The following is a 13,835-nucleotide window of genomic DNA, read 5'->3' as shown; positions in this document are numbered from 1 at the left end:
AGGACTTTTATTGGATGTAATGAGGCTTAGGGATAGGGTTATTGAAACGAAAGAATAGGAAAACACAAGTTTCAAGCTACATTGCAAGCAATTCTTTTCTTTAGATTTATAAGAACTCAAGCTCTCCAACAATTCTTCTAGAACCTCCAACCACACCCTTAAATTGAAACTAAAAAAAACTTTTTATTTTCTTTGTATACAATCCTTCTTTTTCTTTTCTTTTGTTCTTCTTTTTTTTTTTTTTTTATTTTATATATATATATATATATTTTTTTTTTTAATACAAACATGAAATACCCCACACTTATTCTTTTGCCAAACACCTTCAAAGTACTTCACAAACATTTCTCATAAGACAATCTCACATTGCTCACTAGCTTGCTTGGAAAGGGTAAGGAAAAATGTTTCAGGTATAAGGGTAGACATATCTGGTGATAAGAAATAAAAGGCTCAACATACACGGCTCAAATTGGCAATCTAATGATATCATTTTTTTCTTTGGGATACATGGTTATTTGGGCCATGGTGGTAAACCTAATGCCTCTATCATTTCCAAGTTCATGCAATCAATGACAAACATTTCGAAAGATCGTTACGCAAGTTCTAGAGATGTATTTCACATAAATTCATCACACATGAAAGAATAGGAGTGTATGAAAAATGCACACACTTTTAATAGGCTCAAAAACTCACATAGGATGTATATGGTCACTAAATTCACATATGAAGCTTTAAGTCATACTTTAGTTTCACATTAACAAGGCTATGCGCATTTGGTTTTTCAAAGATGATCAAACATGTACAAAACTAACAAGAGAATTAGGAATTTCACAAAACACATGTTAACTAAATTCTTGATAATCATGATTCAAATTTGATCTAATTATATCATTGGGTCGGGAAACTAACAAAAATCTAATTCAAAACAATAAGGGAAACAAGACAATATTTTTGCATTTTTTTAAATTTTCCGATTTTAAATTTTTTTTTTTTTTTATGAAAACAAAAAGCAACAACATGGAAACAAATGAAACTCGTTCGTAGTTGAAGGTACAAAACAAATTTCAATTTGGTCATTTTTTTATACTCTTTACCCCCAAACTTAAACTGGACATTGTCCCCAATGTCAGAAAACACTATAATGCAAATAAAAATAAAATAAATAAATAATAAGAAACAAAATAAAACAATTGGACTGAAAACTTCCCTAATTTGCAGTAAAATCAAGCGATGACCCCCAAGCTAAAATTCTGCAATCAACTTCAAGGGTGGAAATAACCAAAAGTTCCTGCAAAGAAAAGAAATAATTCAGTTAAGTGCCACAAGAAAATATAAAAAAAAATTGCAAACAAAAAATTGAAAATCACGATAAAAGACAATGAATAGAACTAATAAGTGGTCATTGGTCGTGCTTGTTGACTTTCCACAGCTTTCCTCTTGAACAGGGTGACACTTAGCTTTTTACTTGCAAGTGATGATTTGATGATATTGTACGGCGAAGCTTTGCTCTTTGGTTATGTTGCAGTTCCTTATTTGTTCTCCAAGCAGATGTGGCAGCTTCTCTAGTTCTTCAGCTCGGACTCCTTCTGCTGGGATGATTGTGCAAGCTGTATTCTTCTCTGCTTGTTTCTTCTGTACGTTGTCTCCACATGCTGTTGGTATCATTTTCGCTTGCCTTATCTGTTCTTCAGGTAGATGTGGCAGCTTCTTTGGAAGTACATCAGCAGTGGAAGACGAGTACTCGAGAGCAATTTCTCCATGTCCTGCAGGTTAGAACAAAGACAAGGAAAAGGACATGGAGAATGCATGATATGAGATACTCTTGCTTTCAACCTTTATGATATGAAATACTTTTGCTCTAGATGGGTTGTTTGCAGGGGTATCCCAGGGAATGAGGAACACAGAGTGACTTGAGAGGGTTTGTTGGAAAGCCATTTCAGAGAGGAAGAAGTGCTGAGAGGGTGTGCCTTTGCTGTGGAAGGCGAAGGTAAATACTTATAGGACTTTTCTTCACAACCGGAACTATACCCTCACTCATTGTCGGCAGCCGGTGGATGGATAAATAGTACAAATTACGCGCTTTCTGACAAAGCTGTCCGTAATTTCCGCAAAGCAGATTCCTCATTGATATCTGGAATCGGTGCTTCGAGCTCTAAGCATCGTCGATTGTAGAGGTAGTATGTGACACGTGCGGATAAATCTGGAAAAGAAGATTTGCCCGTGGGTTGAAGCCCAGCTTTTGAGAAAGCTAGCGTGTCTTTGACTGTTGAATTTCCTTCTTCGATTTCTGAATTGGTGCTTCGACAAACTGCCCGAGAATTTCGCAAAGCAATTTGCGTGTGACAAGTGACGACACGTCTGGACAAATTGATCTTTTGAAATCCGGGGTTCGGCTCGTGGTTTCTGAGCAAGCCCAGCCTTTGAGAAATGCAACGCCTCTTTTGAGAAAAGAATCCGGCTTTTGAGAAAGGAGCCCCGACTCTTCGATTTGCGAGAGGACGCTTCTCTGAGGAGCGCCTCTTTGATTTCTTCTTTTTATAGAGGCGTTAATTTTGTTCCACAACACACTTGAGCTCCCTCCTGTAAACACTCCCTCCTGTAAACTTCCAAAATCTTAATCAGTCCGACTCTCTTCTTTCTTCACCACCTTCAGAAAATGTCTGGCCCTTCCGATCGTCGTTTTGACTTGAACATTGGTGAAGAGGCAGCTCCGTCTTCACCAGACAACATATGGCGCCCATCCTTCATATCCCCTACCGGTCCCCTTACCGTGGGGGATTCGATGATGAAAAATGACATGACCGCTGCGGTGGTGGCCCGAAACCTTGTCACCCCCAGAGATAACAGACTGCTCGCTAGACGATCTGATGAATTGACGGTGAAGGAGTCTCTGGCTCTTAGCGTGCAGTGTGCCGGTTCCGTGTCCAACATGGCCCAACGCCTATTTGCCCGAACCCGTCACGTTGAATCGTTGGTGGCTGAAATACAGAGTCTCAAAGAGGAGATTAGAGGACTCAAGCATGAAAATAAACAATTGCACAAGCTTGCACACAATTATGCCACAAACATGAAAAGGAAAATTGACCAGCTGCAAGACACTGATGGTCAAATTTTACTTGATCATCGGAGGTTTGTGGGTTTGTTCCAACCGCATCTTCCTTCGTCTTCTGGGGCGGCACCGCGTAGTGAAGCTCCAACTGATCAATCTCCGATACCTCCTTATTCCGTGGCCCCGCCGACTGCTGAAGCTCCGCCGACTACTGAAGCACCACCTGACCAATGAATACTATTAGTTTACATCATTGTAAAATATTTGTACTTTACTTTTTTTTTTTTTTTTTATGTATTAATATATATATATTTTTTTTTTTATTATTATTTTTTTATATGTAAATTAAAGTAGAAAGACTTTGGTTAACCTTCCCCCACACTTAAACTAAATAACACAAACTCACAGAAATCAAACAAATAACACAACTAACTAAACAAAACAAAATGAAAGCATTAAAGATAAGGGTGTAAAAATGCAAATCTGATTGGGTTAGCGATTCCAAAGTCTCCCTTCGTTGAATGCTTAGGTTGCCTCCCAAGAAGCGCTTGATTTAACGTCTTTAGCCGGACGAATCTTTCCTTTAAACTCCCCTCGGCTCCAAAGCATGGAATTTATCTTTTAATGGGAGGTGATACTTGAAATGATTCGGCAATGGTTTAAATTCAAGAGTGGGTGCCTGAATCATCAAAATCAGAAAAATGTTAGTATAAATAAAAATTAAAATTGGAGAAGATGGCTTACTTTCTTTTTCCGACATAAACTCAATGACAAACACCACATTTTTGAACATTTCCGGGACTTTGAACTTGGCCAGGTTTACTATGATGGTTGTGGCTTGTCCCGTGTCATCAAACTCAACTGCTCTGAGCTTGATTGTCTCATGCACAGCCTCTTGGATGTATTCTTGATATGCTTCAACCACTTCATTTTCTTGAATCCTTTTTCTTGGTGTGCAAGGTTCTTTGAACATTTCAATACCATCGGGAACTTGTTTTGGTGCACCAAGAATTGGGATATCACTTTGCACCTTTGGAAGAGCTTCCACAATGTCTTTTTCACTCTCTTTGATATTTGGAATCAAAAACCTGCAAGGACAAATGACATTCGGTGGAATAATGTTAGAATGAAGTGAATTTAGAACTTCCTCACCTGAGTTGGATGACATAGGGATTTGAGGAGCTTGCAGCAAAAATTCTTCTAAACTGCCCAGGTCGTCCTCCTCCTCTTCTGCTTGCAGCAGCAATTCATCCATGTTCGGGTTGTGTTTGGATGGTTCTGGGATAGCTTCATCCTTCATGTCACCTTCCAAAGTGATGGCTTCATCGATTTCACTTTCTGCCTTTGAATTTGCAATGTTTGAGTTGGAAAGTTCACTTTGATCTCGAATCTGTGCCATGAATTCCACAATCTGCCCAACTTGCATCTCCAATTCGTCCACTCTTTTGACTCGGTCTTGCATCTCCTGGTTTCGATTTTCTACTCCCTGATTCAAAGAGGTGAGTAACTTATTAAGTGTATCATTATCCAAGGACGTACCTGAATTGAATTGGGTTGATTGTTGTGGTGGCTGTGACGGTTCATATGGCCACTGATAGAACTCTTCTGATGGCGGCAATTGTTCTTCTTTTCGTAAACCCTGCGCTACAGAAATTAGTCCTTCAAGAATTTCATTATAATTCATGGGCATACTTTGATTTGATTGGAATTGTTGTGGGGAATGCTGTGGTGGCTGCATAGGTCTTGAATAGAACTCGTCTTGCTGCCAATATCCACCTTGTTGAAATTGTTGAGGTTCATCCCACATATAATCTGAATTACCTCTCCAATCTGAATTGTAAGCGTTGGAAAAAATGTTGCCCCTCGATTGGTTATGGCCTTGATATCCCCAAACATCTTCATTTGCATAAAATTGAGGACTTTGATAACCTTGCCCATAGGGCACATCAAATGTAAGGACACTTGGCATTGTGGTCCGTTCAGCATTATGAGTCAATTGAGCAGTGAGTTGTGCCAATTGAGCTTGAATGGTCACAAGTGCCATGTCTCGCTCCATTTGTACCTAAAATCAAAGGAAGAAAAATAAATCAAATATCAAAAGTAACACAAAACAAGGAAAACAAAACTAAGTCAGAAACTAAAACAAAAACAAACTAAACAAAAAGAAAAGAACCAAGGGATTAGCAAAGTTTGCTAATCCCCGGCAACGGCGCCAAAATTTGATGCGTAAAATAACTAAGCACACAAATTAAACCCTCTTTTGACAATTGTAGTATAGATATAAGTAGGGTATCGTTCTAGGCCGGGGATTACGAGGGATTGCTAATCTATTCTAAATTAATTTAAAAATATTAAATAAGACTCAAGGACACGAAACTAGGCTAAAAACTCTAATAACTCAAAACACACTTAGGATAACTCAAAATAATGAAAACAATCAAATTAGACACTAGGAACTGCAATGGATGGAAATTGAATTAAAAGACTAACAACAAAGAAAACTAACTAAATAAAATAATTTAATAATTGGGGGTTTGGTTTTGACGAGAAGTAAATTAAACTTAAATAAATTACAGAATTGACAAAAACATGAAATTAAGGTGAAAGGATAGGTGATGGATTAGCTAGAGGGTTCTTCTCTACACATGACACATATGCAACCTAAATTGATTTTCAGTTGTTTTTTCAATAAGTTGTGAATCTCAACACTTCAGATTAACCGTGAACAGCACTTTTTTTAATCTTCAAGTTTTCCTTAAGTTATTGAATTGGACGGGAAAACGCATACAACAATTCAAAACATTCTTCAAAAGTCCCCTACGTGAAAAGCACAATAGAGATACAATCAAAGATCATTAGACTTTGTGAAAACTATAAGCATTGACGAGGCATTCGTAACTATGAAAAGCATGATACTCTTGCCAAGAATTCACTTAACACGATTGTGGATAACAACCTTCACTACTTGTGAATATAAATTCATAACGATTAGGTGAAATTCACTTATATTCTAGCATCAAATTCATGCATGTAAATTAAGTATGCATCCTTAATCGACATACAAAAATAAGTTATCAATCAAGCAGTTAAGCAAATTAAATCACAACTCAGAAATCACAACTGAAGGTAATCAATTCATATTACAAACATAGTCATGGCTTTGAATTAACCTCTAGCTAAAATAAATTTAGCTACACATTATTCTCAAATTAAACCAAAAATTAAAACATAAGTTGGAAAGATTTAACCGAGAGAGGAGGGTGCTTGCTGCTTCTGTCTGTCTTCCTCCTTTGAAAGTCGCTGCCAAGGCAGCTTTTCTGCTCAGCAAAATTTCCTCCAAGTCGCTGCCAGGTGCAGCCTTTATTCCTTCTTTTTTCTTCAAGCTGCCAAGGGCAGCTCTCTGTTCTTCCTCACTTCCCTCTTCTTTATTTTCTGTTTTTCCCGCCTGTCTCTTCCTTTTTCTGCTGCCCTCTCACTTGCTGCAAGAGGCAGCGTTATTTTTCCTACAGCTGCCACGAGGCAGCTCTCCTTAGGCGCTGCGAGAGGCACTCGCTGCCAAAGCAGCCTTGTTTTTCCGTGCGCTGCTACTGCAGCAAAATGCCCGTCTGGCTCTTATATTTTTCTGCACTCTCCCTCTTCACTCCCTTATCCCGCTCCCTTTATCTCCCCCCGTTCTCACCCTGCTGTAAAGACAGCCCCCTCTGCTGTCTCTCCCTTAGCTGTCCGCACGCTGCTCCATCATCAGCTGCACGTCCTTGGATCCTTTTTTTATTCTTTTTGTCTCTCCAGCTGCCAAGCAGCTGTTTTTATTCTCTTTCAGCTGGTCAACCTGCCAGTCCCACCGCAGCATGCTTTTATTCCCCTTAGCTGTCTCCTTTTATTTTCATTTAGTTTCTAGCAGCCCCACATAGCAGAAAAATAAGTACTTTCGATCATGTTACTCCTACAAACACAATATATCAAAAGTATCATAAATACTTAAAGCTTCCAACTAAATTAGACAAGAAAAGAAATATAAAAGGATGAAATATATAGTTTAAATATTGGTTTATCATTTAGCGTCACAATGGGTTAGCAATATTGTAATTTAAATTTGCTTTTGACGAATTTATTACATAAAATTTCACTTGTTCTATTTTTATTTTCTTTGCATAACAAATTCTATAAACACAAAAATAACGTAAATAGCTTAAAATATAAAGAACTAACTAAGAAAAGACGATTGAATTCGAAGTAAAAATATATATAAATATGATCCGATCACATTCCACTTATCGCTATGCTGAGCCTTGTAGATCGTTGCAATCCTAATCCTTGAACGTTGGAATTTCCATTTGTCGAGGTTTCCGAATCTTTTGCCATTGTACTTTTCTTTTACGTTTTATCAAAGAATTTTTAGAAATAAAAATTCCAAGAATAAGAACGTACGAAAAATCTACAAATAAGCAAAGAAACAAATGTTAGGTGCGAGAGTCTTCTACGAATGCGTGACTCAACTCTCAATGAAAGCACCAATTTGTGGATGCAAATTTCTTCCTTCTTGTTCTTGGACAAAAGTGCACCTACAAAACAAATAACACCTTTGGTCAAGGCCAAGAATCTCACTCGCCCATGATGAATTTAGGGGGGGGGGTTTGGCCGAAGAACCTCTGATGCCAAAGTTAGAATTTTGAGGGAAAAGTGTTAGGAGAATTTAGAGAATTTAGCAAGAGTGTGGAACTTAGGTTTTTAGAGAAAATGGGGTAGTATATATAGGGCATGGCCGCCCCCCTTTGGAGAGATGGTAACCGGCCCTTTGTGGGATTTTTGGGTGTAATTGGTAGTTGATTAGCCAATGAATAGATTAATTAGGTAATAAACCAATTAATTAGCTAATTAATATAATTTGAAATGAATGTTTTGGGGGTTACCTTGTGGAGAAGATTTGATGAGGATGCATGAAATAAGTTGAATAAATACCTATTTTGGGCACTTTTAACTTGATTGTGGGATGATTGTCCACTGCTTGCACATAGGAATTCCAGTGTTCCTTGAGGGTAATTTTGTCCTTTTTATCGTAGAATCCACATGTTGTCTCTTGATTATTTGTGGCTCCATAGTAATAACCCATAGCCGTAAGACAATTATAGTTTCCAAATATATATATACTGCATATAGTAAGTAAACACTTACCGCAAACGGCAATTTATCAAAAATACGAAAAATCACAATATTTCACCTATAAAACATATGATAACCGATACCATATCTGGCAGAAATGAACATGTAATATCAGGTGCTCATCGACATATGCTGACACACGAGTTCATGCAAAGATATTCTAACATGAACAAGATTAGTTGTAATAATGATTTACGCTCTAGTACTACAGTCACGTGAAGACTGGTGCTATGCGTGCCACATACGAGTCCTAATTACCTATAGCAATCTAGGATAAGACTGACACCTACAATGGATCCAAAGTGAGTGTACGACGCGATGTGAACATACACGTGAAGACTGACCCTGACCAAGACTGGTACTAACACCAGTGTAGCACACGATGAGTATATAACGTAAATATGATCATGCCACAATAATTCAACAATTCTAGTCAATATAATACTATTTCCAAGCTGTAAATATAATTAAGGCATTCCCCATAGTCTGTTTACCTGTGCATCCCATAGGGTTAATCATAATTTCCCAACAATACGACATTTCCTTATAATCGTTAATTAAATCATGGCAATCATGTAGAAAATTCATTAATAAATATATATGTGGAAACTAACAAATATATATATATATATATATATATATATATATATATATACATACACTATATAAAAGAAAAGACCCACTCACATATACTAACGATGTCGTAGTCGTTCAAACAAGTAAATACGGATCGCTGATGTTAATCGTACCTAAGCATAATAGAGACTCATTAGTAAAACGCAATTAAAACATTTGAATTTGGAGAAATAGACGGCGAATTCGGAATTAGCGCGTCAAGTTGAAATACTCTAAGAAGGATCCCGAGTAAATTTTCGTAAAAAAGTCAACGAAAAGTCAACGATCAACCCTAAAAAGTCAACCGAGCCGCCTCGGCAGTCAACTACGTTAAAATTTTAGAATTTGGATACCAAAAATGGACTCAGGGCGTCGCAATTAGCCTAAAAGGAGTTCGGAGAAAGTTTTGAAAAAGTCAACAAAATTCAACAGTTAACTTTAACGAAATATTCCATCCTCTGACAGAATATTTTGTTAAAGTTAACGGAATATTCCCTCCAAACTTTGAAATGAATCGGGTTTGGATCCGGGTCAACGGGTCATGGGTTTGGATCCAGGTTTGGGCTTTTTTTGTTTTTTCGATCGCCAAAACTGCAGAAATGGCTGGATTTTCTGAGTAAACTTTAAACAGTGATATCTCACTCGTTTCTCAACCAAAATTGTCCCATAATATATCAAAACAAAGCTAAGATAGTGTAGAACAAGATTGTATCAGTTTGGAGTTCAAAACGTGGCCGAAGATGGCCGGAAAATGGTCTGAAAGGCGACCTATCCGTTAGAAACTGGCTACCTCGCTGGAAAACTGGACAAATTTTAAACGTCCATAACTTTGTCAATACTTAGCAAAATTGAGTGATTCAAAGGCCAAAATCATACCTTGGAATGAGACGAACAGATTGGTATCCTTCTTAATGGCTAACTTGTTGTAGTTTGACCGGAAAATGGCCTGAAAGCCTCGCAGGTAGCCGGAAAACTAGTTAAAGTTTAAACGTTCATAAATTCTTCAATTCTTAACCAAAATCGATGATCTTTATATGGAAATGAAGCTAAAAATGAGGAGAACACATTGGTACTAATTTGGAACCGAGTGGTGGTGACATGTGATTTTCGGAGAGGGAGAGAGTTAGAGCGGGAGAGATGTGAGGGAGAAAAATAGAGAGAAGAGAGAGACAGAGAGTGAAAAGAGTGTTTCCAGGAAAAAGGGAGACACGGAAGTGAGGTGTGAGCCCCACGCAGCTCACAAAATTAGACTAAAAATATTCCTCAAATATGAAATTATTAATTTGACCTCGGTATTCGGTGATTCGTAAAATCTTCGTTATAACTCCAAATGTGATTCTACCTGCGCCCATGCGTTCATAACGTCAAGTACTACACATATATGCTAAAAGAATGGATCATATATGTCGCTATACGACGGTCAATGGAAGTTAACCCACTCGCTTCTAGGGCATTTTCGTCAATTCACTATTTTAAAATTAATAAAATCGTAAAATTAGGACGGGTTGTTACAATTCCATTGAATTAGTCTGGAATCCTATTCCTAGTTGGTTCCGTTGAGTAGTTGTGATACCAATGATTCAGGCTTGTCGAGTTTTAAAGAGTAGTTCTAGAACTCTATATTTTTTTGCTAGATAGCTCCATAAGGGTTTTTGGAATCATATGAAATGTGGGCTTGGGCCCAATTGTGCCATCCTGGATCTACAGTTTTGCTTTATGCATGACAGGGATGATTAGTGATCTAGGAGAATTTGAGATGACATGTGCGACTGACTAGAAACACAATTGAGGTTGTGTAATCATGGCTAGGAAGCTTGTGGTAGGAAATAGACGATGAGCATTGGTACTTATGGATGTATAACATAGCCTGTTTAGTAAACCCTAGTTTATATTGTGAGTCCATAGTTTGTGTACTTACTACTCACACGAGCTTTGGAACTTATATGAGTACCCAACCCCAAATCCTGAACTTTTTGGGTGAAATCGACTTGCCACAGGCACATTCGTTGGACTTAGCTGAAACTATTTGATTAAAGGCGGAGTCATATTTCAAGGATTCCCTTACTAGTTATTAACCATAAGAATGCCAAGTGACATAATCTCTGCTATGACATGTGTAATGATCTTAGGGGGCGTTTGTTGGGCCGGACTATCTCGCACTGGACTAGCTTCAAGGACTAAGTTGGACTGGCTTAGACTAGACTAAGCTGGACTAACTTAGTGAAGCGTTTGGTGCAGTGTTGGACTAAGAAGCTGGATAATAACAAATTCTAATATTATATTATTTAATATATAAATTATTAATATTTTATTATGATCTAGGTGACTGGGGATGACGAGGAGTCTATCAGGAGTGGTTGTTGAGCATGACGAGGACGAGAGAGGATAGTCTTAGCTAGTCCCATTGTTATTGGGGGGTCTCACTAAGACCTCTTAGTGAAGGGTTTTGTCCATGCTACTCTCCTTTAGTCTCATTAATGTTAGTCCCAGCATGGAACAAACACAGTATTGGACTAACAGCTAGTCCATTCCAGTCCAGTCCCACTTAATGAAGGCAAACAAACGCCCCCTTATGGTCTTGATTGTTATAGTTAGTTACAAGTATTCTAGTCACTATATATAGTGAGCTAAATCATTTTCCAATGTAATGAAACTGCTATTGTTGTAATAACAAAGTTTTCTTTCTCTCTTCTTTGACTTTTCGCATTTCTTCTATCTTTTCATTTCTGTGTGTTAAGACTAGTGCTATTTGCCCGATGCAGCATTCCCATGGTGTAGTACCGCTTTTGCAGGTTGACATGTATCATTAGATACGTGAGATTTCAAGGGTAGTTGTGTTGGGGTTGAGCATCTAGAGTGACTAGGTCCCTTGTCTTTATTTATCTTTTATTTCAGTACTTCACATTGCGAGCCTAGGGCATTATTTATTAGGAACTTGGTTTATGTATTTTATTGAAATACTGGGTCTAGTATGATTTTGATATACTATCACGCCACTACCATCTTGACGTCACATGTTGATTCTGGACGTATATCTAGATCAGGGACACATTTTTTGTTCTTATCATTAATAAAAATTCATTACGTGTTTTTGGTTAAAGAAAAAAATTGCCGATCCATTTTTATTAGTCTTTTTTTTTTTAAATAAACACTAAAAGTTCGTACTAAATAATGAAAAAGATAGGGAAAAGCAAATCTACCATCCGTTGGTTTTCTCATCCATTCTCTAACACATTACATTTTTTCTCACGACTTTTCAAGTATGGACTATGGATACATCAAACGTGTGAAGGGAATTCTCATTCTCAAATTTCATTTCCCATACATCAAATTCCTCTTTATTTTTTATTTTTAATTTATAACTTTTCTTTGCCAAGCCCTCTTAACTTCACTTGACCATGCATTATATTGTCTTAACGTAATCTGGAGCTGTCTCACGAGTGGTTCAAATTGTATGGCACGCGTTTAGAATATTAAAGGTCCACGTCATACGCGCATAAATTAAAAAAAAAATCAATCACTAGCAGCGTCATGTGGTTGTAGGATGAGTGAAAAATAATTGAGCGATAAACAATAAGTAAACAATAAAGTTACATTTATTATATTTTTTATACTACATTTGTAATATATTTTCGATAAAAATAAGACCACCAACACATAAGGTAAATAATAGAAATATTTTAGACAGTTTAGACGAAAGAGAAATCGGGTCGACAATTTCATTCACTTCATAAAAATGTCAAACCCCTAAAACGAAAAGACGGAACGCTAGGTCGCGAAGTGGGGATCACGATCCAGCACCTAGTTTGCTGGTCCATCGCGTTTGCTCCGTCGCAGTTCTCAACGAGGTTTCATGATAAGGAGGGATTCCTTTGAAATTGTTGGGAGTTGCGTGGAAGGATGAGGAACGTTCTAAAAATTGGTCAAATTACTAGTCGTGGTCGTGGATGAGGAAAGCACAATGAATAAAGTGTTTTCCATCTTTTGAATTGCATTGCATGGTAGACCACCCAGGCTTTGACTCCATGTTTTGCAACAGAAAAGCAAGGTCACAATGAATAAAGTGTTTTCCATCTTTTGAATTGCATTGCATGGTAGACCACCCAGGCTTTGACTCCATGTTTTGCAACAGAAAAGCAAGGTCAAGTAATTAGTTTAACCTTCACTCACCCACTAAATTGTCAACACCAAACAAACAAACAGTACTTAAGCTATCTTCAACTAAGGGCTATAGACTACATTAAGGGGATAGAAGAGTGAGCTAAGTCTCACAATGCACTATCAATAATATGGTTTAAATTCGTCTTTGACGAGAATCGAACTCAAGACCTCTAATTTACAAGTGAAGATGAATACAACTCGACCGTAGTACTGAGTGGCACCATATCAAGTTAAAAATTTGGCCCAAAAAAGTTTAAAAAAAAACATAGCCCAAAGTTATCTTTGGTCCTTCGTAACTGGAGATGACCTTAGTTTTTTAATCACTAAAGCGTGGCCCATTTATCAACGCTATATCATCTAGTTTACTAGAATAGTCTAAAAATTTGATCTCCTTAGCTTTTTTTCATTCACAAAAGGTTTTAGGGGTGTGTGTATTAGGGGCCAAAATTCATTTTGGTTGATCTTTTATTGCACCCCCATATGAATAAAATCTTGGCAGAAATCTTGACTCCGCCATTGCATATAACCATTCTTCTAAAATTGCCTATACTCTAAAATTAACTTTCACTATATGATAAAACACAAGTAAGTGTGATAACAATATTCGTGCTTGGATGGCGGCTCAAGATCAGCCTGATGAAAATCTTATATTCACTGAGGAGGTTCTTTCCCATGGAAACGTTCTTTCTTTAATCACTCAAAGTGAACATAGATGACTTTTAATTATTAACTAGCATCTTGCTACATGGTTGCGTGTGTGCCAATTAACATTTTTTTATTATTTTAATTTTTATGAAAGAAGGGCAATTTGAATATTACGAAAGCTTCACAATTTTGCTGCTCCCACATG

This window comes from Malus domestica, chromosome 13 (genome assembly GCF_042453785.1).
Source record: "Malus domestica chromosome 13, GDT2T_hap1".
NCBI classification, from domain to species: domain Eukaryota; kingdom Viridiplantae; phylum Streptophyta; class Magnoliopsida; order Rosales; family Rosaceae; genus Malus; species Malus domestica.
This window is presented reverse-complemented; position numbering follows the sequence as displayed.